This window comes from Pelodiscus sinensis, chromosome 4 (genome assembly GCF_052426305.1).
Source record: "Pelodiscus sinensis isolate ZL-2025 chromosome 4, ASM5242630v1, whole genome shotgun sequence".
Lineage (NCBI taxonomy): Eukaryota > Metazoa > Chordata > Testudines > Trionychidae > Pelodiscus > Pelodiscus sinensis.
Genome location: NC_143055.1, coordinates 132,233,402 through 132,256,704, shown reverse-complemented (window position 1 = coordinate 132,256,704; position 23,303 = coordinate 132,233,402). Strand labels below are relative to the sequence as shown.

The following is a 23,303-nucleotide window of genomic DNA, read 5'->3' as shown; positions in this document are numbered from 1 at the left end:
GGCCAAAGCAGCAAAGCAAAGCAAGGGGCATGTTGGCCTGAGCAGTCGGCCAGTATCGGAGGTCTTCAGGGCTGTTTCTGTTATGAACCACCAGTGACTAATCAGGTGAATAGTTGGCATAATCTTATTTACAAAGCTGACTTTGAATCCTACTTCCCCTAAACAATTTCCTTGATCAAAAATCCAAGTCTTCCAGTCAAACAAGCTCTGGCTGTGTCTAGACTGGCATGATTTTCCGGAAATGCTTTTAACGGAAAAGTTTTCCGTTAAAAGCACTTTCGGAACAGAGCGTCTAGATTGGCACAGACACTTTTTCGCAAAAGCACTTTTTGCGGAAAAGCATCCGTACCAATCTAGACATGCTTTTCTGCAAAAAAGCCCCGATTGTCAGTGTTCTTGCGGAAATACTATGCTGCTCCCATTCGGGCAAAAGTCCTTTTGCGCAAAACTTTTGCGCAAAAGGGCCAGTGTAGACAGCTCAGATTTGTTTTCCGCAAAAAAGTCCCGATTGAGAAAATCTTACATGAGATCGTCAGTGCTTTTGCGGAAATTCAAGTGGCCAGTGTAAAAGCGGCTTATTTTCTGGAAAAACTGGCCAGTCTAGACACAGCCTCTGTGTCCGAGGAGCTTGGTCCGGCCCCCGTTGTTGGAATCATACCTCTGACACGAGCGGTGCTGATGGTGCAGGTTGGGGCGGCGGGAGAAGGAAGAGGAGAGATTTTGGCTCAGGTTGAACCAAAACCTGGATTTTTTCTGCCAAGCAGGGGAGTCAGAAAAGTTTGCTTGGGGTATTCACTGAAAGAAAAGGAAATGACGAGCCGGAGTCACACAAATGGGGAGGCTCGAGCCGGTGCCACCCTTAGCTCCATGGTCAGGGCACTTCACCTGAGACATGAGAGACCCCTAACTCAGCCCCCGACTGTGGAGCAGGGCCTGGAACTCCCAGACGACTTCTTTACTACCTCCCCCCCGTCCCAGCTCTCTGTCTGGAAGCTGTTCCACTTTGTATCATCATCAGGCGCTGAAAAATAGAGCAAATCTCTAGCCTAGTGGTTAGGGTGCTAATGGGAGGGGGGGGGGGAAGCCGGGGAACACCAGTCCTGGCTCCAAAACACAGGTTCTAAGGTGGAACTCCCCAGTGAAGGCAGTACCCCCTCAGCGAAATATTGTAAGTGAGGTGGCACCATCACCACTTGTGTGATAAGAACCTAAAAGCCCCTTGTGAATTCAACACCCACGCCAAATAAGTTGCCTCAAGATGGCAGGGGGTCCTCGCATTTCTGAAATGTTCCCGTTTTAGCCAAAACAATTTGCCAAAGTCCTGTCCTGACTGGTCGTGAAGGGCATAGCTACACTGCAGAGATGCCCACGGCTGGCTCAGGCCAGCCAACTCAGGCTCACAAGGTGTGGATTGTGGGGCTGTCTCAGGTTGTGTAGACATCTGGACTCTGGCTGGAGACTGGGCTTCCGGGCCTTGCAGGGTGGGGTGTCTAGTTCCTGTGTAGACATACCCTGAATCTGTAGCCTTGGCTAGTCCCCCATTGCCTGCAGCCGCTTTTACTACTGAAAAAAAATGCTCAGTTGTTCCTTCTGTTACATTTGAAAGGGGGCTTGGCACTCATTGGCTTAGAGAGGTCTGTCTTGGATCCAAGATACACATGGTGGCAGCGCCTCCTTTGTGGTAGTGTCACACAGCACATAGTCAACCTGTGGAACTGCAGAACTCCTTGCCTGAGGAGGTTGAAGGCTAGGACTATAACAGGGTTTAAAAGAGAACTTAATAAATTCATGGAGGTTAAGTCCATAAATGGCCATTAGCCAGGATGGGTGAGGAATGGTGTCTCTAGCCTCTGTTTGTCAGAGGGTGGAGATGGAAGACAGGAGAGAGATCGCTTGATCATTACCTGTTTGAGTCACTCCCTCTGGGGCACCTGGCATTGACCACTGTCGGCAGACAGGATACTGGGCTGGATGGACCTTTGGTCTCACCCAGTATGTCCGTTCTTATGTGTCGTCCATGGCAGTCATAGGTTGCCAATGCCACAGTCATAGGATGAGGTGGCCATCCTCACCCACAACTTCCTGGCCCTTCCTCTCTTTGCCCTTTCCTCAGGAAAGTCAATGAGAAACTGGCAGAAAAGTTTCTCCAATTCCACCCAACCGTCTCCAACCTCCTGACCCTCTCAGGGAATGCAGAACAAGTTCCTGGCCCAGATTAGCCCTGGGTGTGCAAGCAGATGGTCTCCTCAATGTCTAATGAACTCACTTCCAGACACAGGCCATGTCTACACGCAGTTTTGGTCAACACAGACTTAGACCCAGTAGTGCTGCAGCTATTTATAGGTATTGTGGGGGGGGGGGGGGGGGGGCGGGAATCATACTAAGTTGTATTACATTGCATTCTTGCTCACTGATGCCAAGTCAGATATCCCACAATGCACCATGACACATAGTCAAATACAGAAAGTGTCCAAAACTAGATGGATTAGTCTTATGGAGGAGGCGGGGGGGGGGGGGGAGGGGGAGCGGGGCAGGTATCTGTATGGTACCAGAGAGTAATGCAAGACACAGGAATGCTTTGTATCAGGGAGTATTTTCATGTCCTTCTACATTTGGAACGCAATATTCAAACTGAGAGCTGGGCAGTTGCAGAGGCAGCCAGAACAAGCGGGCAGGTTTCAAGTAACATGACCAAACTGCTGTGCGAGGGATGCCTAGAAGAACCACGAGGGTGCCACCCTGAGGGCAGACAATCCCCCAAACTAGCAGCACATTCAACAATTCGAGTCACCAAGCCAGTAACCAACCGAGTACCACTCTGGTCACCAAGAAGCCGAACAGTCCCCTTCAGGCATTTCAGCCCCGTGGCTCCGGTCTAGACAGACACGTTGAACACTAAAATAATGAGCGGCCCTGTGGCACCTTTGAGACACCCAAAATAAATTAGCATCATGAGCTTTCATGGGTCAAACCCACTGCAGATTAATATAGTGAGAAGTTACTGAAAAGCCGATTTACTTAAAGTTCTACCAATGTCAAAGGCACAGACACCTACGGTTAGGTCAATATGGATCTCAGCCCTTAGCCAGATATCACACTGTCAGACAATCCTTAACTGAATCCAAAAATGTATTAAAGGGGGGGAAGAGTTATAAATGGCTAAATAAACATCTACGTACAATAACTTTCAGTGTTCATAGATCATTTGTGTTGTATCTCAGGGGTGGGGAACCTGATCCCAGCCCCGGCTTGCCCAGATCCGGTCCCCAAGGCTCAGGGCTCCTCCCCAAACATCGGGGAGCCTGCACTGTTGCTCCAGTCTCTCCCCCCCTCCCTGCAGGGCTGGAGTACATAAAATCTTCTAGCCTGGGCCCCACGAGGGGAGTGGCTTTCTCCTCAGTCAGGGTCCACATGAGGCCCCCCCACTGATTTTTCTGTGGGTCAGGAGGCCCCCAATCCAGAAAAGGTCCCCCACCCCTGTTGTAACTGATGGCTTGCAAAATTCTCACTGGAGTCAATTTGATGGGTTAGAATCCTACTAGGACAGAGAGGTGTCAAGTCTGGTAGTTCCATGAGAATCCCAGAGCAAATCAAGTAATTACTTGGTGACCTAGGGCTTAGACCTTCCCGGTGAACGATTACGCAGAGCTGAAACGCAGCGGTCTGGACCGAGGCTTTGTTTATAGTTGAAGCAGGCTGGGCACTGACAGGCAACTGAACCATGTGGGCTTTGAAGACAGCTCATGCTGTCTAGTCAATCGGTCCTCTCTCAGAAAAGGCCATTAGCAACAGCCATTCAGACGACCAGAACAAAGGAGCTACTGTGTGGCATTACAAGTCTGGAAGAGAGATGTATCAAATTATTGTCCTCAAGTCCCACTGAAACAGTGACATCTCCTAGTCAGATGACAGTGACGATTAAGACAAGAACAGGATTTGTGATCTACAAGTTACTTAGATCACATTGTTAGTTGTGCCAGAGGATGTGGTGAACACCAGGACTCTTTTTTTTTTTTTTTTAAGAAAGAGTAGATAGATTCATGGAAGTTAGGTCCATCGGTGCCTGCTAGCCAGGATGGGTGGGAATGGTACCCCAACCTCTTTTTGTCAGAGGATGGGAATGAGTTATAGAGGCGACATTGTTTGATGGTTCCCTATTCTGTTCATTCCCTCTGTAACATCTGGTATTGGCCACTGTCAGAAGACAGGATAGTGGGCTAGATGGACCGTCGGTATGACCCAGTATGGCCGTTCTTATGCTCTTAAGCACACCCATATAAAGAGAACAGTCTGAGAATTTGCTTCTGAGAATGACTGGTGACTATTAACTTTCTTTCCTGTACCGTAGTGCTTTGTCTTTAGACCACAAGTTTGTTCGAGCTTTTGGTTATTGTCTTGAATATTCATAACAAACCACAAGTAGAGTCCATTTGTCAGCTATCCTTTTAGAACCATAGAACACTAGAACTGGAAAGGACCTGGAGAGGTCATCAAGTCCAGTCCCCTGCCCTCACGGCAGGACCAAGCACCATCTAGACCATCCCTGACAGGTGTCTGTCCAATCTGCTCTTAAATATCCCCAGTGATGGAGATTCCACAACCCCCCTGGCAAATTATTCCACTATTTAACCACCCTGAGAGTTCGCAAGTTTTTCCTGATGTCCAACCTCATCCTCACTTGCTGCAATTTAAGTCCATTGCTTCTTGTCCTATCCTCAGAATCCAAGGAGAACAATTTTTCTCCCTCCTCCTTGTAACACCCTTTTAGATACTTGAAAACTGCTATCATGTCCCCTCTCAAGTTGTCATTTTTCTAAACTAACCAAGCCCAGTTCTTTCAGTCTTTCCTCGTAGCTCATTTTCTAGACCTTTAATCATTTTTGTTGCTCTTCTCTGGACCCTCCACAATTTCTCCACATCCTTCCTGAAATATAGTGCCCAGAACCGGGCACAATACTTCAGTTGAAGCCTAATCAATGCAGAGTAGAGCGGAAGAATGACTTTCCATGTCTTGCTCACAACACTCCTGTGAACGCCTCCCAGAATCATGTTTGCTTTTTTTGCAACCGTGTCACACCATTGACTCATGTTTAATTTGTCATCCACTATGACCCCTAGATCTCTTTTTGCAGGACTCCTTCCTAGACAGTCACTTCCCATTCTGTATGCGTGAAACTGATTGTTCCTTCTTAAGTGGAGCGCTTTGCATTTGTCCTTATTGAACTTCATCCTGTTTACCTCAGACCATTTCTCCAGTTTGAATTATGGCCCTGTCCTCCAAAGCACTTGGATGCTTTTGAAAGTTTCCTCTTTAAATACTGCTGATCTCTAGGGATTTAAGCTTCACTCTTCCATATCCCACATGAATGCCCCAACCATTGCATTATTGGCTGGTCCAGGGGCGGCCCTAGACTAGCTGACAGCAACTGGTGCCGTAGGCGCACCATGCCATTGGCATCCCCACCTCCAAACCCCTCAATGATATTGTGCCACCATTTGGCGCCCCATTTAATTTGGTGCCCTAGGCAACTGCCTAGTTTGCCTATATGTACGGGCCACTCCTGGCTGGTCTGGATTAGATAGGCCAATTTGTCTCTTTCCCCTCTGAACACTCAGGCCTGGACTTGAGAAATCTTCCTATTCAAGTTTGCCAAAACAAACCTCCTTCCAAGCGATTTTGACAATGAAAGACATTGCCACAAGTTTCCCAACCAGCTCTACTGGTCTCACTACACTTGGAAGCCAAGCTGGGTGCTGACTGAACATGTCTGTTTGAGTTATTACTGCAAAAGCATACACAGACCTGCCTAGAACAGGCTTTTAAATAGCCTCAATCAAATCTGTCTACATTCACCTCAACGTGCATGGATTGGCTGAAACCCCTCCAAATTCCCTCCCAAGTCAGCGTCCCATTTCTGCTCCCAAATCTCTCCCTCCGTGGGAGACCTGGTCAAGATTCTGAAAGATTTTTGCGAAAGAGCCATGTTACATGTGTCACATTAAAAAAAAAAAATATTCCAGTTTTTCCAATGAAATAAAATTTGTGGTTTGCGTGTTGGTTGCCTCTCTACCCTTTGGCACTACGAGGAATCGATTTTTCTTCCCTTCCCCCTTCCCTTGCTTCCCTAATCGTTATAAAGCTCTTCAGCTCTGGACAAGACAAAGGAAAATGAAATTAACTTTGCAGCATTAGGTACATTAGGAAGAGTCAGGGCAACAAAGTGGGGGGACACCCCAAAACTTGGGACATTGCTCGCTTTGTTGCATTCAGTGGCAGAAAAATCAGTTTGGTTTTGGGGAAAAAAAGTCATTGAGATATGACGGTTTCTATTTTGAAACCGTCTCCTGCAACTTTTCCACACAAATTCTCCTTCCTATCTCCCCATTTTGCAGCTGGTTCCTACCCTCTATTGTAGATGCTTATCTAAATTATGATGTCACCACTACCTCACCACACCCTTGCGATTTGCCCAATATCGCACAATTAGGCAGCTGCGCGGGGTTCCTGAGGTCACAGGCTGGCATCCTAACCAATGGCCCGTCGTCCTGCCACAAGCCAGCCATCACTTGTGTGCACACACTCTGCAGAAAAGCTGGGTCAGGGAAGAGAGCTGGCGTCTCTGTTTCCTGCCAGGAAATGCAAAGGCCTCTAGGAGGAGCCCGGAGAGAAAGCGGTTAGATTACAACTCTGGCTGGTTACCAAGACAAGTTGTGCCAGGGAAGCCAGAGCCTCCAGCTAAAACCCTCTGCTGCCACCACTCCTTGCTGCTGTCTGCACAAGGACATGGCAGCGTTGGAACTGGACCTGGCCAAAGCTCATTTTCTGACCAGGAATCCCATTAGGATGTCCTGGAACAAAGCCAGGCAAGTTGGTCAGAGGCACACTCCTGTGGAAGGTTTTGGTTCTGATAAGTCAGCATCTTGATGAGGTTCAACAAGGACACGGGTAGAGTCCTGCACTTGGGACGGAAGAATCCCAAGCATTGTTCCAGGCTGGGGACCAACCAGCTAAGTATCAGTTCTGCAGAAAAGGACCTGGGATTACAGTGGATGAGAAGCTGGATATGAGTCAACAGTGTGCCCTTGTAGCCAAGAAGGCTAATGGCATAATGGGGTGCATTAGGAGGAGCATTGCCAGCAGATCCAGAGATGTCATTATTCCCCTTTATTCGGCTCTGGTGAAGCCACATGTCGAGTACTGTGTCCAGTTCTGGGCCCCACACTACAGAAAGGATGTGGATGCATTGCAGAGGGTCCAGCAGAGCACAACCAAAATGATTAGGGGGCTGGAACGCTTGACCAATGAGGAAAGGCTGAGGGATTTGGGTTTGTTTAGTCTGCAGAAGAGACTACTTTAAATAGAGCTGTCGACAGAGCTCCGGCTATAGAAGACATTTCTATCTTGTCTCCTCACTAGTAAAATGCTGAGGAGAATTTGCTCACCTACCTGCTAGCTTTAACTAGGTAACGGCAGCCAGCCCATTGAAAATGAAGCGTGCCCTGAAAAAGGCCGAGGGCGTTGGATGAAATTAACTTCGGTTTGAAGTGGATTTTTTATATGGCTCAGAATTAGCACCTCACTGTGGAAAAGTAGCGTTGTAACATACCAGAAAGAAAGTTAGCTACTTGCATCATTGGCTAAGAACAGCAGACCAGTTCCTGGCTGGCATCAGTCCACTGCCATCGGGGGATAACTTGACCTGATAGTGTGATTAGCGTGGAGATGTTCTCAGTAAGCCTCCTGTAGGGCATGAAATGAAACCACGAAGACATTTGTTCCATGGGGCGGTATATTAAATTTTAGGAAGACGTTCATCAAGCGACTGGCTTTGGGCACTCCGAGGTAGGCTAGCACACCAGACAGGCCCGGGGGTGGAGTGCAGGGGTAAGACTGTTGCCGTGGATTTGTGCTCCGACATCTAGTACTTCCTGGCTTGGGACGCTCCCCAAGAGCGCTGAATGCAGTGGAGGCCATACAAAAAACAAATGGCTGAAGAGCCAAACCCATCCATGTAGTACCTCAAATGAAATTACACGTGGATGCGCCTGGCCTGTTTCATTTTACTCTCATACCGGTATTGTTTCTTTGGAACGGCATGAAATGCAGTGATACAGCTGCATTTCAGCCTGCCTGGCCCCTACCCATCTTGGGCCTTTTCTCTCAGAGAATGCTCTTTGGGCAGACTGAGCAGCGCCTGCCACAGAGCATACTTTCACAGGTCACTCACACCTATGAGGCAGCCTGGCGTTGGAGCTCTAAGAGGCTCATGCATGAACTGCAGCACCTAGTTCAAAGCTGAGGCAGGTTGCAGCTTCCAGACCAGCATCAGGAGGAAAATCATAAAGGCTTGACCCTGAAACTCATGATACCACCAGCTTCCAGAACATTCTCCAAGCAGGCAGAGCCCAGCCAAAGGAGGACAAACATGAGGGACGCAGCTTTTCCACTGCTGACGGGCACAGGGATTCCATGGTTTGCTGCTGTTGTCTCAGTTTCCCCGTCTCTCCTAGGCTATGTCTACACTGCAGAGCTTTTCCCAGGATACCAGAGAAAAACTCTGCCACATTCAGGGAACATGTCCGCTTTTTCAGATGACAAGTATCAGAGGGGTAGCCGTGTTAGTCTGGATCTGCAAAAGCGGCGAGGAGTCCTGTGGCACCTCACAGACTAACTGAAGTGTTGGAGCATAAGCTTTCGTGGGCAAAGACCCACTTCGTCAGATGCATGCACGAAAGCTTTGCCCACGAAAGCTTATGCTCCAGCACTTCAGTTAGTCTATAAGGTGCCACAAGACTCCTCGCCGCTTTTTCAGATGAGTTTCTGAAAAAGCAGGCACGTTCTTTTGGAAGCCCTGTATTCCTCATTTTATTTATGAGGAATAAGGACTCTTTCGAAAGAGGAGGTTTTTCCCCACATTTGGCCTCATGTGGACGGACGAAGTGTCAGAAAAGCCTCTTCTGAAATAAGAATCAGAAAAAGGTTGGCAATTTGCGTACCTTTTCCTGAAAAAGAACTGCAGTGTAGACGTAGCCCTATGGAAGGAGACTTCCTCGGCAGACATCTTCTCAATACTGCCCCCTTTGTATAAGTAGCTTGTTACCACAAAATCCCTACTCAGCCCCTTCCAGCCCACCTCCCCCGGCTTAATTAGTCCTTTAGCGTATTACAGGCTTCAGCATCCATAAAACCCCCTTAGCTCAAACTCTTGCCCGTCTTTTAGCAGGGCTGTCCTTCCCTCATGGCCTCCCTCACGTCACTGCAGCCGTCCTGGCAAAAAACCATCTCCCCCCCCAGACTCCTGCCCACAATAAGCCCTCCTGGCTGGGAACGCTGGGAAGCTACATGGGGCACTCCCTCGGAAAAGCCTCCACATGCCCCTGTGTTCCTCAGCAGCCTGGCTTCTCGTCGCATGCTCCCATCACATGAGCCTGAGGTGACCAGGTGCCCGGGTCCCGGCGACTCCAGTCAGCACTGCCAACGGGGCTGTTACGAGTCCAGTCAGTGGTGCAGCGAGGCTAGTCCCCATGTGTCCCGGCTCCCTGCTGCACCCTAGAAGCGGAGAGCAGGGCCAGCTCCGAGGCCCTCCGTGCTGCCCCGAGCACCGGCTCCGCATTGTGGCCAATGGGAGCCGGGGGGAAGGGGAGCAGTGCCTGTGGGCGAGAGAAGCACGTGGTGCCTCCTTACTCCACCCCACATACCCCGCCCAGGTGCCAGACCTGCTGGCTGAGCCCAGGACACAGCACAAAGCCTGCTTAGCCTCGCTGCCTGGGAGCGACTGAGGTAAGCCCAGGCCCCAACCCTGAGCCCCAGCTCAGTCTCCTCCCACAGCAGGGCTGTTCGATATCGGGTAACTGAAACATCACATCAAATTTGAGTGGTGACACGACTCTTCGATAGTCCCTTGGGCCCACCACAACAGAGGCTACTCTGTGGCAGCCTCCCCTGCCCTCTCCTGCATCATGAACACCTCCTTTCAGGCCCCACCCTACAGCCTGTATCTCCAGTTAGAGCCCCCCCCACACACACACACACTCTCCAACCCCCTGCTGAGGAGAGCAAGCCCCCGAGGAGAGACAGTGTCACAAGCAGAGGGCAGGCCTCAGGGAAGGGGTGGGACTAGGGTGCACAAATGTGCATGATGAGAAAGTTGGCCGCCCCAAAACAAGCTCTGCATTCATTCCATCCAGCTGGGGCAGCGGGATTTGCTCAGCACGTGCGAGGCTAGGCCCTCGCTGCCTGAGAGGGCCAGCTCACCCTAGGACAGCAGTTTGTTTATGAAGAATTCCCCCCACCCCCCAACTCACCAGAGAAACTCACACAGGTCCAAGCTTCCCTATTGGCTAGCACTGGGTCCCACACGAGCTGCCAAGCACTGGGACCCACATAATCAATATCCCTTTCCAGCTTAACAGTCCTGGAAGCACCGAGACTCCAGAGCCCCATATGTGATCCAGAACCCTCCTAGCAAGGGAAGGAAAACTGGGCACTGCTGGGCACCCTACTCACCAGCTACAAGAAGCTCAGACTGCCACCTAATGTGCCATGCCCCAGCCAGGTGACAGAAGCTAGTGATGTGCCAATTCCAACACCACCTGCCTTCTTCCAGCATCTTGGAGACCTGTCTCCAGGTTTTATAGGGATCCCTTGGGTCAGATGTATGTATATGACTTCCCAAAGGGGCATGCAGGGTCCCTACGGAAAGCCAGGAGCCCACGGGTCATTGTCATCATTGTGACATGTGGATAATTTAAGGAGCTAGGCATCTATGCTGAGAATTATGTTCCTAAAATCTCGGTGTTGAGGCAGGTTGCCAGGAAGTGATATAACTCAGAGATGTTCCTTTCGGGCAGCAGGTGATAGTCACCTGTCTAGCCATTTGCATACTATGTATTGTAAGCCTGACAGCATAGGCATATTCGCACATTAAGCCAGTTGCACGGTGAAAGATTTCAAAATCTCCAAGAACAAATCTCCAAGATGTACAAAGAGGACACTGCCTGCTGCATGAGGAAAGGCACAACGTGGGACTGGTATATCTAACGGGTATATCTAATGTGTAAAAAACACATGGAAACCTTCCCCAGGAACAAGCTGACAGTAGTCGTCTCCCAAAAGGGTGATCACAGCCTTCCTGACAGTAAAACACAGCCAACGATTTTGGGTGAGCAACACTGTAAAAGACAGAGGAGTCTCTTGTTAATTAAGTCTAGCTGCTAGAGCATGCGTTAGGATTGGTTTCATGTGTAGCCATTTGGTTCCACTACTTCTGTTTGCTATGCTCAAATCTCTATGCTTTTATAAACCTAGATTTACATGAAATAAAGTGTATCTAAGTGCTGAGTGTTCAGTGGCGTGGGGAGCTGGGGCTAGAACACCAAACCCAAAAGGGAGCTGCAGTGGTTTCTTTAATTGGTCTTACAGAGCAAAATGTTCCAGTGTGGTGAGTAGGTATTCCCAGTAAACAACGCAGAAGCTGTCCACGTACTACCAGGTTATTTTGAAATCACTTACTTCAAAATAACTCCCAAAATAACTATTTCAAAATAGCACATCCACACTACAAGGAAGCCTCGAAATGAGTCTGAGGCAGGCTCCCTTAATGTGGATGTGCTACCTCGACGTAGAGCTCCAGGAAACACTGGGGAGTAATTACTTTAAATGACTCTGGGGAGTCGTTATTTCAAAAGAACGGCAGCTGAGCATTCACACTGACCCTATTTCAAAATAGCAATTCTGAAATAAGCGTTATTCCTCATAGAATGAAGGGTTATTTCAAAAGAATAAACTGATTATTGCAAAATAATTTTGATATCATAGGCTTCCTGTGTGGACGCTCGCTCGCCTTGTTATTTCGAAATAACTCTTTCGTGAAGACGTGCCCTGAGAAACTAAAGAGAAGTAGCTGCCTCATTCTTACCTCTTCTAGAACCTATCACCCTCTATACTCCTCTTCTATTTGTTACATCTTGCATTTCCTTCCCCAACAACCAACCCGCCCCCTCCTCCTCATCTTACCTGCCCCAAATGTGAACACAAAAGCACCACTCCCTCTTCCCTCAGTTCTGTCCTGCTATCCCCAGCCTGGACATAGCCCCACTGCCTCCTCCTTGCCAGGGACTCCCCACAGGCCTCTCCCACCAGGCACATCCTCCCCCCATAACAGTTGGAGGGGGGTTAATCCCCACTTGCAGCAAGTGACATCCCAGGTGGAGCTGGAGAATGTTCCCAGCAGCAGAGCGGGGTGGGACTCCCCCAGAACACACATCCCATGGACATTTCTGGGGATAATGAAAGCATGCGCTGTCCCATGGGATGGGATAACTAGGGTAGGCTAAGAGTGTCCATAGAAAAACCTAGCAACCTGACGTTCGGCTCATAAACTCATATTTAGGCCCTGTGGCAGGAGGCACTCACCTCTGGGCTGGGTGCACAGCTGTGCTCTCTGATCCTGGGGCCCCGTTAGCTGATGTCCTCACCCGGCAGTTCTCCGGGGGGATCAGTCCCTCACTGGGTCACACAGTCAAACACATGGACAGACAAACCCCTTTTGAAGTAGAAGATCTAACAGGGCCTGTCCTTGTGACCCTCCTGGGCTAGCTTTCAATCCCCACCCCCACCCCTCCCCTAGCACAGTGCTCCCAGGGCTTCCCCTTGAGAGGCTGTTACGGTCTGCTTGGGTCTTTAAACAAGCTTTAGCTCCTACTCAGGGAACCCTGCCAGTGGGGGGGGAGGGAGGGGAGAAGATGGCTCTGACCCACACTCTTCTAGTTCCTGCCACATGCTGCTTCCTGTACTAGCTGTGGGCCCCATTCCCACATAGCCACTTCCCTTTTAACTCAAGGGTCTCTGGGTTTTTCCCCCAGCTTGAGCAGTCTCTTCCAGCCTCTTTTCCTAGGGATTTCACACTAGCTTCCCACCCTTCCTCACCTTTCTGCCCCCTAGCTAGCAGTAACTAAGGAGGGGGAGGCCCTGCAGCTCCTTTTATCTGAGGCTTGCTGGGTTCTGATTGGTTCCTTCCCTGCAGCCTTTCTAGACAGGCTTGGAGGACCCATCTTCACTGCTCCTTTCCTGAGACAGATGGAAATGACTTTCTACTGATTGATTGATTGATTGATTGATATTTATACACACCATCACCAGAGATGAACGGGCACAGTAAATCATCGCCCCTTTGTTGAATATTAGGGAGCCAGATCCCAGACTTGTGTAAATCACAGTCCACTGAAGTCAATGGGTCGGACCCCATAGAGTTATTTAAGCCACAGGACGATGACAGCACAAGAACAAAAGGATATAAAGCAGCCAGAACAAATTCAGGCTGCAATTAAATTTTCTAACTATCAGAGGTGTGAGGCTCTGTAACAGCCTCCCAATAGGAGCTGCAGGGCCAAACAACTTAATTAGTTTTTTAAATGGAGAGCTGGACAAATTTTAAAAGGGTGATTGTAGGACAGAGTTGCTTGTCATTGTCTCAACAGACCTAGGCTCACTTCTGGATTGATGTCTTATGTTCATACGCTCATGCTTTAAAGTTTCACCCAGACACTATCAGGGGTCAGGAAGGAATTCACACACACCCTTTCCAGTATATTCTGGAAGGGTTTTTAATCTCCTGGCTTTTAAGCATTAGGGATAGCCATGACTGGAGATGGCATATTGGGAGGACCAGATATTTAAGGCGGCCCCAAGCATGTTGACTCGGGTGCTGGACTGGCTGGTTCTTGCTCACACACCCCATATCTAACTGATTGCCATGTGTGGGATTTGAGGATTTTTCCCCAGGGCAGAGTGATAAGGACCAAAACAGGATTTTCACCTTCCTCCACAGTGTACGGATGCAGGACAGCTGCTGGGATTATCTGGATGTATCTCAAAAAAAGATCTATTAGAAGTGGAAAAGGTTCAAAGAAAGGCAACACAAATAATTAAGAGCATGAAACAGCTTCCATATGAGGAGTGGTTAAAAAGTCTGGGGGGGTTTCAGCTTGGAAAAGAGATAACTATGCGGGGCGGGTGTATGAAAGAAGCCTGTACAACCCTGAATGGTGTGGAGAAAGTGAATAAGGAAGTGATTTTTACCTTTTCACATAACACAAGAACCAGGGATCCCCAATGAAATTAAAAGCCAGCAGGTTTAAAACAAACTAAAGTATTTTTTTTCCCACACAACACACAGTCGATCTGTAGAACTCATTGCCAGGGGAAGTTGTGAAGGCTGAAAGTATAACAGGGTTCACAAAAGAATTAGATAAGTTCATAGAGGATAGGTTCATCAATGATGGATGACAAGGGAATGGAACACTCAATGACTGCCCCAGTCTGTTCATTCCCTCAGAAGCACCTGGCATTGGCTGCTGCTAAAAGACCACATATTGGGCTAGACGGACCTTTCTGTAAATCAGCATAGCTCCATTGACTTACATGGATTTACATCATCCGAGGCTCTGGCCACATATGCAAAGGAACCATACACTGAGAAATAGCATCAACAATGAGAGATTCTGTGACATGTAACATACACATCAGCAGCCTGTCCTCGGCTATGCCTTCTTTGTGTGTATGGAACCAGAGGGTTAGCATACATGCAGTGACTGAATACGACATTCCCCAAGGTGCAATCGGGACTGTTAAAGAGCTGTATCTCCTACATTCTCTAGTCTGGGGCACCTTGTACATGGCTTTGCTGGCAAGTAGCCACCAGTCCGGGCTCTTCTTGCACACAGCCTCCAGCATGTAACTTGCTCCCAGCTACTCAGGTTTGAATGCTGCTAACTAGCCTCTCGGGAATTACACACAGGCGATGCCTGCAAATTCTTAGTTCCACCTTTCTTCCCCAGATATGAGCGTCCTGTCCTGCTCAGTACCAGATCATAGAAAGTACATCACTGCATCAAAGGAAAATGATTATGCACCAACCTGGTTATCTGAAGTTAGGGTTCCCCATAACTTCAGTGTAAACACACATTGGTTTAGATACAGTACTACAATAAGTTTATTAACGACAGAAAGATAGGGTTTAAGGGATTACAAGTTATAAGGCATAAACGTCAGAACTGGTCACAAAGAAAATAAAAAAAGAAACATAAACCAACACATAATTTAACAAGCTAAGTGAACTTTTAAAAACAAAATCTCTCTCTTTCTCTCACCCTACTCTGTAAGGGTGCATCTACACAGCACCCTTAGCTCGAAATAAGCTATACAAATTGCATAGCTTATTTTGATGCTATTTCAAAATGGCTTATTTCGTAATTTGGTGCTGTCTACACAGCACCAAATTTTAAAATAACTCTCTATTCCAAAATGCCTCTTAATCCTCGTGGAATGAGGGTTACCGGGACATTGGAATAAGCCGCCCGTTATTTCAAAATCTATTTCGAAGTAACAGGCTGCTTCAATAGATGTGGAATAGTTATTTTGGGATACTTCTAGTATTCCGAAATAGCGTCATAGTGTAAACGTACCCTAACAGTTCACAGGCTGGATTTCCTTTCAGGCTGAGACCCTTCCCCTTTGCTTCAATGTCCTAGTATTTGTTGATGTCATGAACAGAAAGAGAGGAGCAGAGGTGGGTTGGAGGCCTTTGTTTTCCATTCTTATACAACTCTCCCTCCTTTAAGGATTACCCCCAGCTCAGGTGCAGACAACAAGTGATCTTTTGTGGACATGAGGTTTCACAATCCAACCTATGACAAGATTAAGTTTCTTATTTACTCCTTTCCACCGGCTGGAAAATGGCCACTTACACAGGTAATGGGCCTGTAATACCTGGCTGGAGTGCCAGTGTGTCTTTGTCTCAGAAAAAAACAGTTTTGGCTGTTACCCAGAATTATAACCCATTTCACTAACAATTATCCAGTAGAATCTTATTGCTTACACATGTAGGGTTGCTCTACATATTTCAACAGAATCATGATATTCAGCAGATTATTGCTTTTTCAAATGATATCTCACAAGTTGTACTTTGTACAAAATTTATCATAATCTTACAAATGGGTGAACACAGAGAGCAGGGTGTCACACAAATTATTAGATATGTATGCATGTCACTCTGATAAAGAGATGCATGGCATATTGTGTCAGGCTGCTGTGATTCAAATGTTTGTTGCAGCATGAAGACTTGTGGGGATATATACAAATGCATATATGCATGCGCCCTCTGTACATGCACGGCAGAAATACATAAGGAATTGTGTTTATCCTACAAGTTTGACCATTAGCCTGAGGTCAGCCCACTAATCCATCTCAACTGGGACTGCTTCCAACTCTGTCAACATCTGGGTGGCTGCCAATTTTTTACAAATAAATTTGCCAGATTAGTGCTGCTTTATTTCCCCGGATGAGGAATTTTCCTGTCAAAAACGTACACTGGCCGAAATTACAATGTTCAGATTGGTACTAGTGACAGATTTCAGATCTAATATCCAACAAATCTTCCACACAGATTTTTAGGAGGACTCAGCCCTCATTAGTCTCACTGGCAACTGCTGGTGCTGAGCCATTTGCCTTGGTTTTTTTTCCCCTCAGAAATCCCGCTCTCTAAAAATTTTAAATTTCACATTTCCACCATATGTCACCTAAATTTAATTTCCCAAAATTACATTCATTATTTCCATGAGACAGTCTTGCTCTGAACTGGGCTTACAACTTTGAGACGCTAAATCTATCTGTGATTGCCAGCTCCTTTATACATATTTCCATCATTTGTAGGGGGGCAAAGTGGTTTCCAGTTCTGGATACAAGTCTTCATTGCCAATGAGTTCACTTCTTGAATAGTGTTAGGTAATATTTGTCGTCTTCTATTTAATGACAATATCCATCATGGTACCATGCAACTAACTGGTCTTCCAGGTCCTATTTTTTAACCCCTGCCATATTTGTGCTAGACAGTCTGCTTGTATGCTGTCGGACAATTATGTACAGTCAAGAGAGGTGACAGCTAAGAAATCTATGTCTTCAGATGTGTGGCACCTTTTATCAGCAACATTCATACCAATCCAGTGGGGAGGGGCCAGGGAATAATATAGGTGTAACCCGACATTCACGGTCACCAGCAGAAGAAACAAAGCTCACACTTGTAAACCACCCTTATTTTGGGGGCCATCTCCGCCCTCAATTCCAGTGCTGCATAAATCTGTCTCTAGACACAGCACTAGAAAATAACCAGATATAACCGTGCCCTGATTCAGACAAGCACTTAATCCCAAATTTACCTTCTGGAATGTAGGGGAGGGATCACTTGATGATTCACTGTTCTGTTAATTTCCTCTGGCTGGCACTGGCCCCTGTTGGCAGACAAGACACTAAGTTAGATAGACCTTTGGTCTGACCCATTTATGGCTGTTCTTATGGCTCAGTTAGGATCAAGGTGCATTATACTGGTAGGCTACGTCTAGACTGGCATGATTTTCCACAAATGCTTTTAACGGAAAAGTTTTCCATTAAAAGCATTTGCAGAAAAGAGCGTCTAGATTGGCACAGACGCTTTTCCACAAAAGCACTTTTTGCGGAAAAGCGTCCGTGCCAATCTAGACGCGCTTTTCCGCAAAAAAGCCCTGATTGCCATTTTCGCGATCGGGGCTTTTTTGCGCAAAACAAATCTGAGCTGTCTACACTGGCCCTTTTGCGCAAAAGGACTTTTGCCCAAACGGGAGCAGCATCGTATTTCTGCAAGAAGCACTGATTTCAGACAGTAGGAAGTCAGTGTTCTTGCGGAAATTCAAGCGGCCAGTGTAGACAGCTGGCAAGTTTTTGCGGAAAAACTTGCCAGTCTAGACACAGCTGTACAGTAGCTCCCTTTCCTGGGTAGGAATAAATCACATCTTTATCCTGATACAAATGTTCAGGGGTTATGCCACTTGAACCATACCTGACAGGAACATGGAGAAAAGTGGAACTAGCTTTTATACAGAGGCAAGCTCTTTAGAGGCAACTTACATTGAACTGAGCTCATTCAGCTCCTGCATCTTCCTCAGGAACAAGTCAGAATGGATGCTGCTTTCAGTAAAGTACATCACTAGAAGATTTACCCAGCATTGGTCAAGTCCTTAATAGCTTGAATAATTTTTGGTTTTCTCCATTTCAATCATTGCTCCACAGTGGGGCTGCGGGTTCAGGATGCAGCTGCCCCGGGAACAGAGAACGACCCTAGCCCTCTCTCACCGCAGCAGCTTGGGTCAGGTGAGAAGCGCCTCTCCATGAGAAAGTACAGCCGGGACAGGGGTGCATGTCCCCCAAGTGGGAGACAGGCAGACACACAGACAAACTTTCTGAACTCTATAGTAGATAGCTGTCCCTTTCTCCACACTTGGGCCCCTGCTGGCCCAATGGTGTGATAGCTGCTCCAGTCATGCAGGAGAGTAAAAACATGACAGGCTACATCCTTAGTTGGAGTAAATAGGCTTCCTACCATCTAAGTTGATAGCGTAAATCAATAGAACTAAATCTGTCAGCAACCTCTTCCTTAAATTGATAGGTGTTGGCACATCTTGTCATCAGACATACAAAATAATAAGCAAAATAATTGGCCGTTTGTAGCCAGACATGAACCCCATCTTGTTTCCCCTTCCCCCCCAGAGAGCAAGAGAAAGGCAGTCAGCCTTTGATGCCCTGGGAACACAGGTGTGCTGCCTGTCCCTGACTCTACCATAAACAGAAACCAGACAGTAAATGGGCTAGCTGATGACCCGGGGCCTCCTGCCGCTCTGATGGCTAGTACCAGTAATTGACACGCCTGCACTGTCCCAGGAGAGGAATCTTCGCCCATCACATACCAGAGGTGCCCATTGTCTGCATTTTCCCAGGTCTGAATTATGCTTTGCACCCTTCGTGGGAAACTTGGCATTCAAAGCCATTTTTCCTAATTGGCCACTTGAGACCAGGAAGAAGCCTACGTGACCCAAGGGGTATAAAGAGGGGTTTAGTAGCCCACCCCATTTGAGCTCCAATCATCTACACCTGCTGGCAGGTATTCATTGTCTCCCGAGGTCTGTGGGACGCCCAACCTCGCCCTACTTCTTCCCGAGGGATTGAGAGAAAGATGCTGGCCACGCCAAGTCTGGAACGCAGGAGTGAGAATATATACCTGCTAGGTGTCTATTTTGCATGCATTTAATAAGAGCTCAGAGAACCAAAAGGGTTTCATGGTACCTGTAAGTGACTTAGTATAATTTCTGTCCTGTCCTTTGTAGTGGCTGTGTTATCTGTAACACAGTAGTAACATTTAACAGCTAAGTTTACCCTGTAACAATAAAATAGTATCTGTTTAAGCTGTGACCTGACTCCTTCAGTTGCTGTAACAGAACCAAGCACAATTTAAAAGAACTTCAGCCGGTCATAAGGGACAGATATAGGAAGAGCTTGGGCGTTTTGGATCGTGTCACTCCCAGGTGACAGATCCGTTGGGGCATCTCTCAGTCTTCCCTAGTCTTCCCTTCCTTGCCTGCTGAGAAGGGATCCTGTATTCTAGCAGCTGAAATCTGAGGTGTAATAAGCTATCCCTGTAAACTTCTTGGGGCGCCCGTCAACCTTCTCCAGGTTGCCCGCTGCGAAGGGACCCCAGTCTCAGCAGTTGAAGTCTCGAGTGTATAACACACACACACACACACCACTCACTGCCCTGACCATCGGCTGACACCGTTAGACTGTATTAACATATTATTACTTCTCAGGAAGGGAAAGGAAAATAACACATTCATTTAATTAATTAAAGACAAGACTGTCGTTAGGGACTGGCTGAATGCTGTTGATTCAAGCAATGCAATTAGATTGGGTGGATTCTGACTATAATAACCTTAAGGATTCAGACCAACACAGTATTTGTAAGATTACTATCCTGGCAGAAGAAGTAATGGACGTTAGCACACTTATTCGTCCCCAGATGTTACTACTCCAGGTCAAGATTTTCAAAAAATAGGAAGCTTGGTTTAAAATCCATATGAAGACTTCCAAACAGGCAACTCGATGTCCAAAAATGTTGAGCTTAAGGCTGTTAAAATCCAGTTATCAGACTAATCATATAGTCGAAACAACTAATATCGACTAACTGATTAGTCAATAGGGGTTGTTCCAGGAGCCTACTTGAGCTGGGGCTGAGCAGTCCTGGCTCATGTTGGTTCTGGGAGCTACCCACACTGCCAGCCCCGGGTGCTGTGAACAGGGGCTTCTTGGTGGCAGCAGACCCTGTCTGTGGGGGGATAGACACAGCAGAGAGGAGCAGCCAGCACCCCAGAGATGGTGCTGTGGGGAACTGGCTCAGAGGCAGCAAGGGGAGGGCACCACAGAGAGCAGAGGGCCAGTGGGGACTCAAGCAGTTCCCGCTGGCTCCATGTTCCCATGAGGCTGCTTCAGCCTTTGAAATGTATATGAGTCCACTCTGCACCCCCACGCCCATAGGGCTCTTGTACATTTCAAAGGCTGAAGCAGCCACAGTGGGAACCAGCACAAGCGGACACCCTGCCTCCTCCCCACAGAGATGGCGCTGGGGACAGCCGGCTTTTAAGCCAGCTCCCCCCAGAACCACATACAGCTCCCCCAGCTTGCTGCCTCTCTCTAATATAGGCAACACGGGTGAAGCAACTAGTCAAATCACTACTCGACTATTCGATAAGCTTATGCTTATCAGATAGTCGACTAGTCACTTACATTCTTAGTTGAGCCCCCAGCATCTCCCAAAGAAGTAAACAGAGCTTAGGGAGCTGACAACTTTTAAAAGACAGGCTATTTACTGATGTGCTTAACAATGGAGTTAAGAGCCTAACTTTGGTCCCTGTTTGTTTGTTTGCTAATCTTATTAGATGTCATCTGTAAACATTGGTCTGGTTGGTCAAACACTGTCCTCTGCTTTTGTACCTGTGAATTGCAAGCATAAATAATTACAGGCACTGTTTGGATCTAAATGTATAAACATCTACACTCACAAATCAGGTTTCTATGTTCACAAGACCTTCATTGCAGCAGCAAATAACTTGCCTCCACAAATTGTTGTGTCTGCAAATTCTGGGAACAAAACCAAAAGCCCAATCAATACTAGGCTGAAAATCTGGCTCATCTTATTAGGGACTATTCACATCCCCGCCCCTTGCGGCCTCTATACCAGAGGCAGCAAGATGCGGGAGGGGGAGAAACAGAAGCTGATGCTGGGCAGGGAAGGGAGAGGCACAGCAGCATTGCAGCTTTGCCTTTTAAATGCTACCCAGCTCATTTTAGTCAAAGCAGCCATCAGGGACCCGATTAACTGTGTACTCGATGCAAATTGTATTGAGTATCCAGTTAGTCATGTACTCGCACTTAGCATCCTCACATCTTATCTGTCGTGTAATAACCATTGGTCCACCTGTAAAACTGAACAGTGCTAAGAACGGGGGTCAGACGAAGATCAAGCTGACACGGTACTGGAGTGGGTATTCCAAAGTTTCACAGTCTGACAACTGTATAACAACATAGCAAAAGGCTCAAAACTAGTAGCAAACATTTTTAAAGTGCATCAAAAGCAGAGCACCTGTCAAGCGATCAGTGGGGCCACTAGACGATCAAGGTGCTAAAGGAACATTCAAGGAAGACAAGGCCATAACGGAGAAGATAAATAAATTCCTTCCATCCACCTTTGCTGACGAGGATGAGAGGGGGATTCCCACACCTGAGCCAATCCTTTTATGATGACACATCTGAGGAACCATTCCAGCTTGAGGTATGTGTAGAAAATGTTTTGGGAGAAACTGATATGTGAAACAGCAATACGAGTCAGCAGGACCAGATGCCATTTTGAAGGCAAAATACAAATACGAAATTGCAGAGCTCCTAGCTGGGGTATGTAACTTTTCATTGAAATCAGTTTCTTTGACAGGTGACTGACGATAGCTACTGCCATGGTAATTTTAAAAAGGCTCCAAAATCAATCCTGGCAATTACAGATTTGTAAGCTTAAATTCAGTACCAGGCTAATAGGGCTACAACTATAGTAAAAAACAGAATTATCATACACAGGCTGAAGCAGCCCCTGCCTGTGGTGCACCCAGGCCCCCGACAGAGGCTGCATTCTCTGGGCTAGAGTGCCCCATCCATGGCAGGGTTGAAGCATCCCCCTGCCCTTGGTGGGTGAGGAGCTGCTCCAGTCTCCAGAGGTTAACCACAGGGGGTACCAGAGCAGTTAACCAATCCCCCCTCCCAGAGCCCGCACCCCACAACCCCCGCCCGAGCACGCACCCCACCCCTCCCAGAGCCCACACGCCACAGCCCCTTCCCCCGCACCCCACCCCCTCCCAGAGCCCACACGCCACAGCCCCTTCCCCCGCACCCCACCCCCTCCCAGAGCCCACACGCCACAGCCCCTGCCCCCGCCCCCGCACCCCACAGCCCCTCCCCCGCCCCCCACACCACAGCCCCTGCCCCCGCACCCCCTCCCAGAGCCCACACGCCACAGCCCCTTCCCCCGCACCCCACCCCTCCCAGAGCCCACACGCCACAGCCCCTTCCCCCGCACCCCACCCCCCCCTCCCAGCCCCTGCCCCCCACCCCACCCCTCCCAGAGCCCACACGCCACAGCCCCTGCCCGAGCACGCACCCCACCCCTCCCAGAGCCCACACGCCACAGCCCCTTCCCCCGCACCCCACCCCCTCCCAGAGCCCACACGCCACAGCCCCTTCCCCCGCACCCCACCCCCTCCCAGAGCCCACACGCCACAGCCCCTGCCCGAGCACGCACCCCACCCCTCCCAGAGCCCACACGCCACAGCCCCTGCCCGAGCACGCACCCCACCCCTCCCAGAGCCCACACGCCACAGCCCCTTCCCCCGCACCCCACCCCTCCCAGAGCCCACACGCCACAGCCCCCCCCCCACCCCCCCTCCCAGCCCCCGCACGAGCCCGCACCCCACCCAGAGCCCACACCCCACAGCCCCCGCACCCCACCCCCTCCCAGAGCCCACACGCCACAGCCCCCGCACGAGCCCGCACCCCACCCAGAGCCCACACCCCACAGCCCCTGCACCCCACCCCTCCCAGAGCCCACACCCCACAGCCCCCCCCCAGCTCAGTGACAGGGAACGGGGGGGCTGGGGCAGCGCTGGAAGCCGCGGAGCGGGCGGGAGCGAGGGCGTGGCCTCAGGAAAGGGGCGGGGCGTAGCGCTCAGCTCGAGCCGACGAGCCCAGCCAAGGCGCATAATGGCGGCGGCCAAGGGCGCCCTGCGCAGTCACGTGGCCAGGCCTTCCCCCCCCCCCCGCGATCCACCAGGAGCCCTTCCGGGCAGACGCTACGCGATGCGGTCACGCGCAGCCTGCATTGTGACGCCAGAAGCGTAAACAA

The 23,303-nt window shown here is 48.9% G+C and overlaps 1 protein-coding gene across 2 annotated transcripts in view; it reads right to left on the bottom strand.

The window, feature by feature from the left end:
• Positions 1 to 22,151, bottom strand: part of LOC102461412 (transmembrane protease serine 11F-like) — a 75,096-nt gene extending 52,945 nt beyond the window's left edge. Inside the window, exons 1-2 of one of the 2 annotated variants that reach the window (XM_075929272.2) lie at positions 21,501 to 22,151; positions 17,215 to 17,286 (exon numbers count right to left, since the gene is read on the bottom strand). The gene's annotated coding sequence lies outside the window, so the exon portion shown is untranslated. Of the gene's footprint in view, positions 1 to 17,214; positions 17,287 to 17,938; positions 18,484 to 21,500 lie in introns of those variants that run through there. The other variant, XM_025187161.3, reaches the window with a different exon arrangement.
• Positions 22,152 to 23,303: the final 1,152 nt, after the last annotated feature.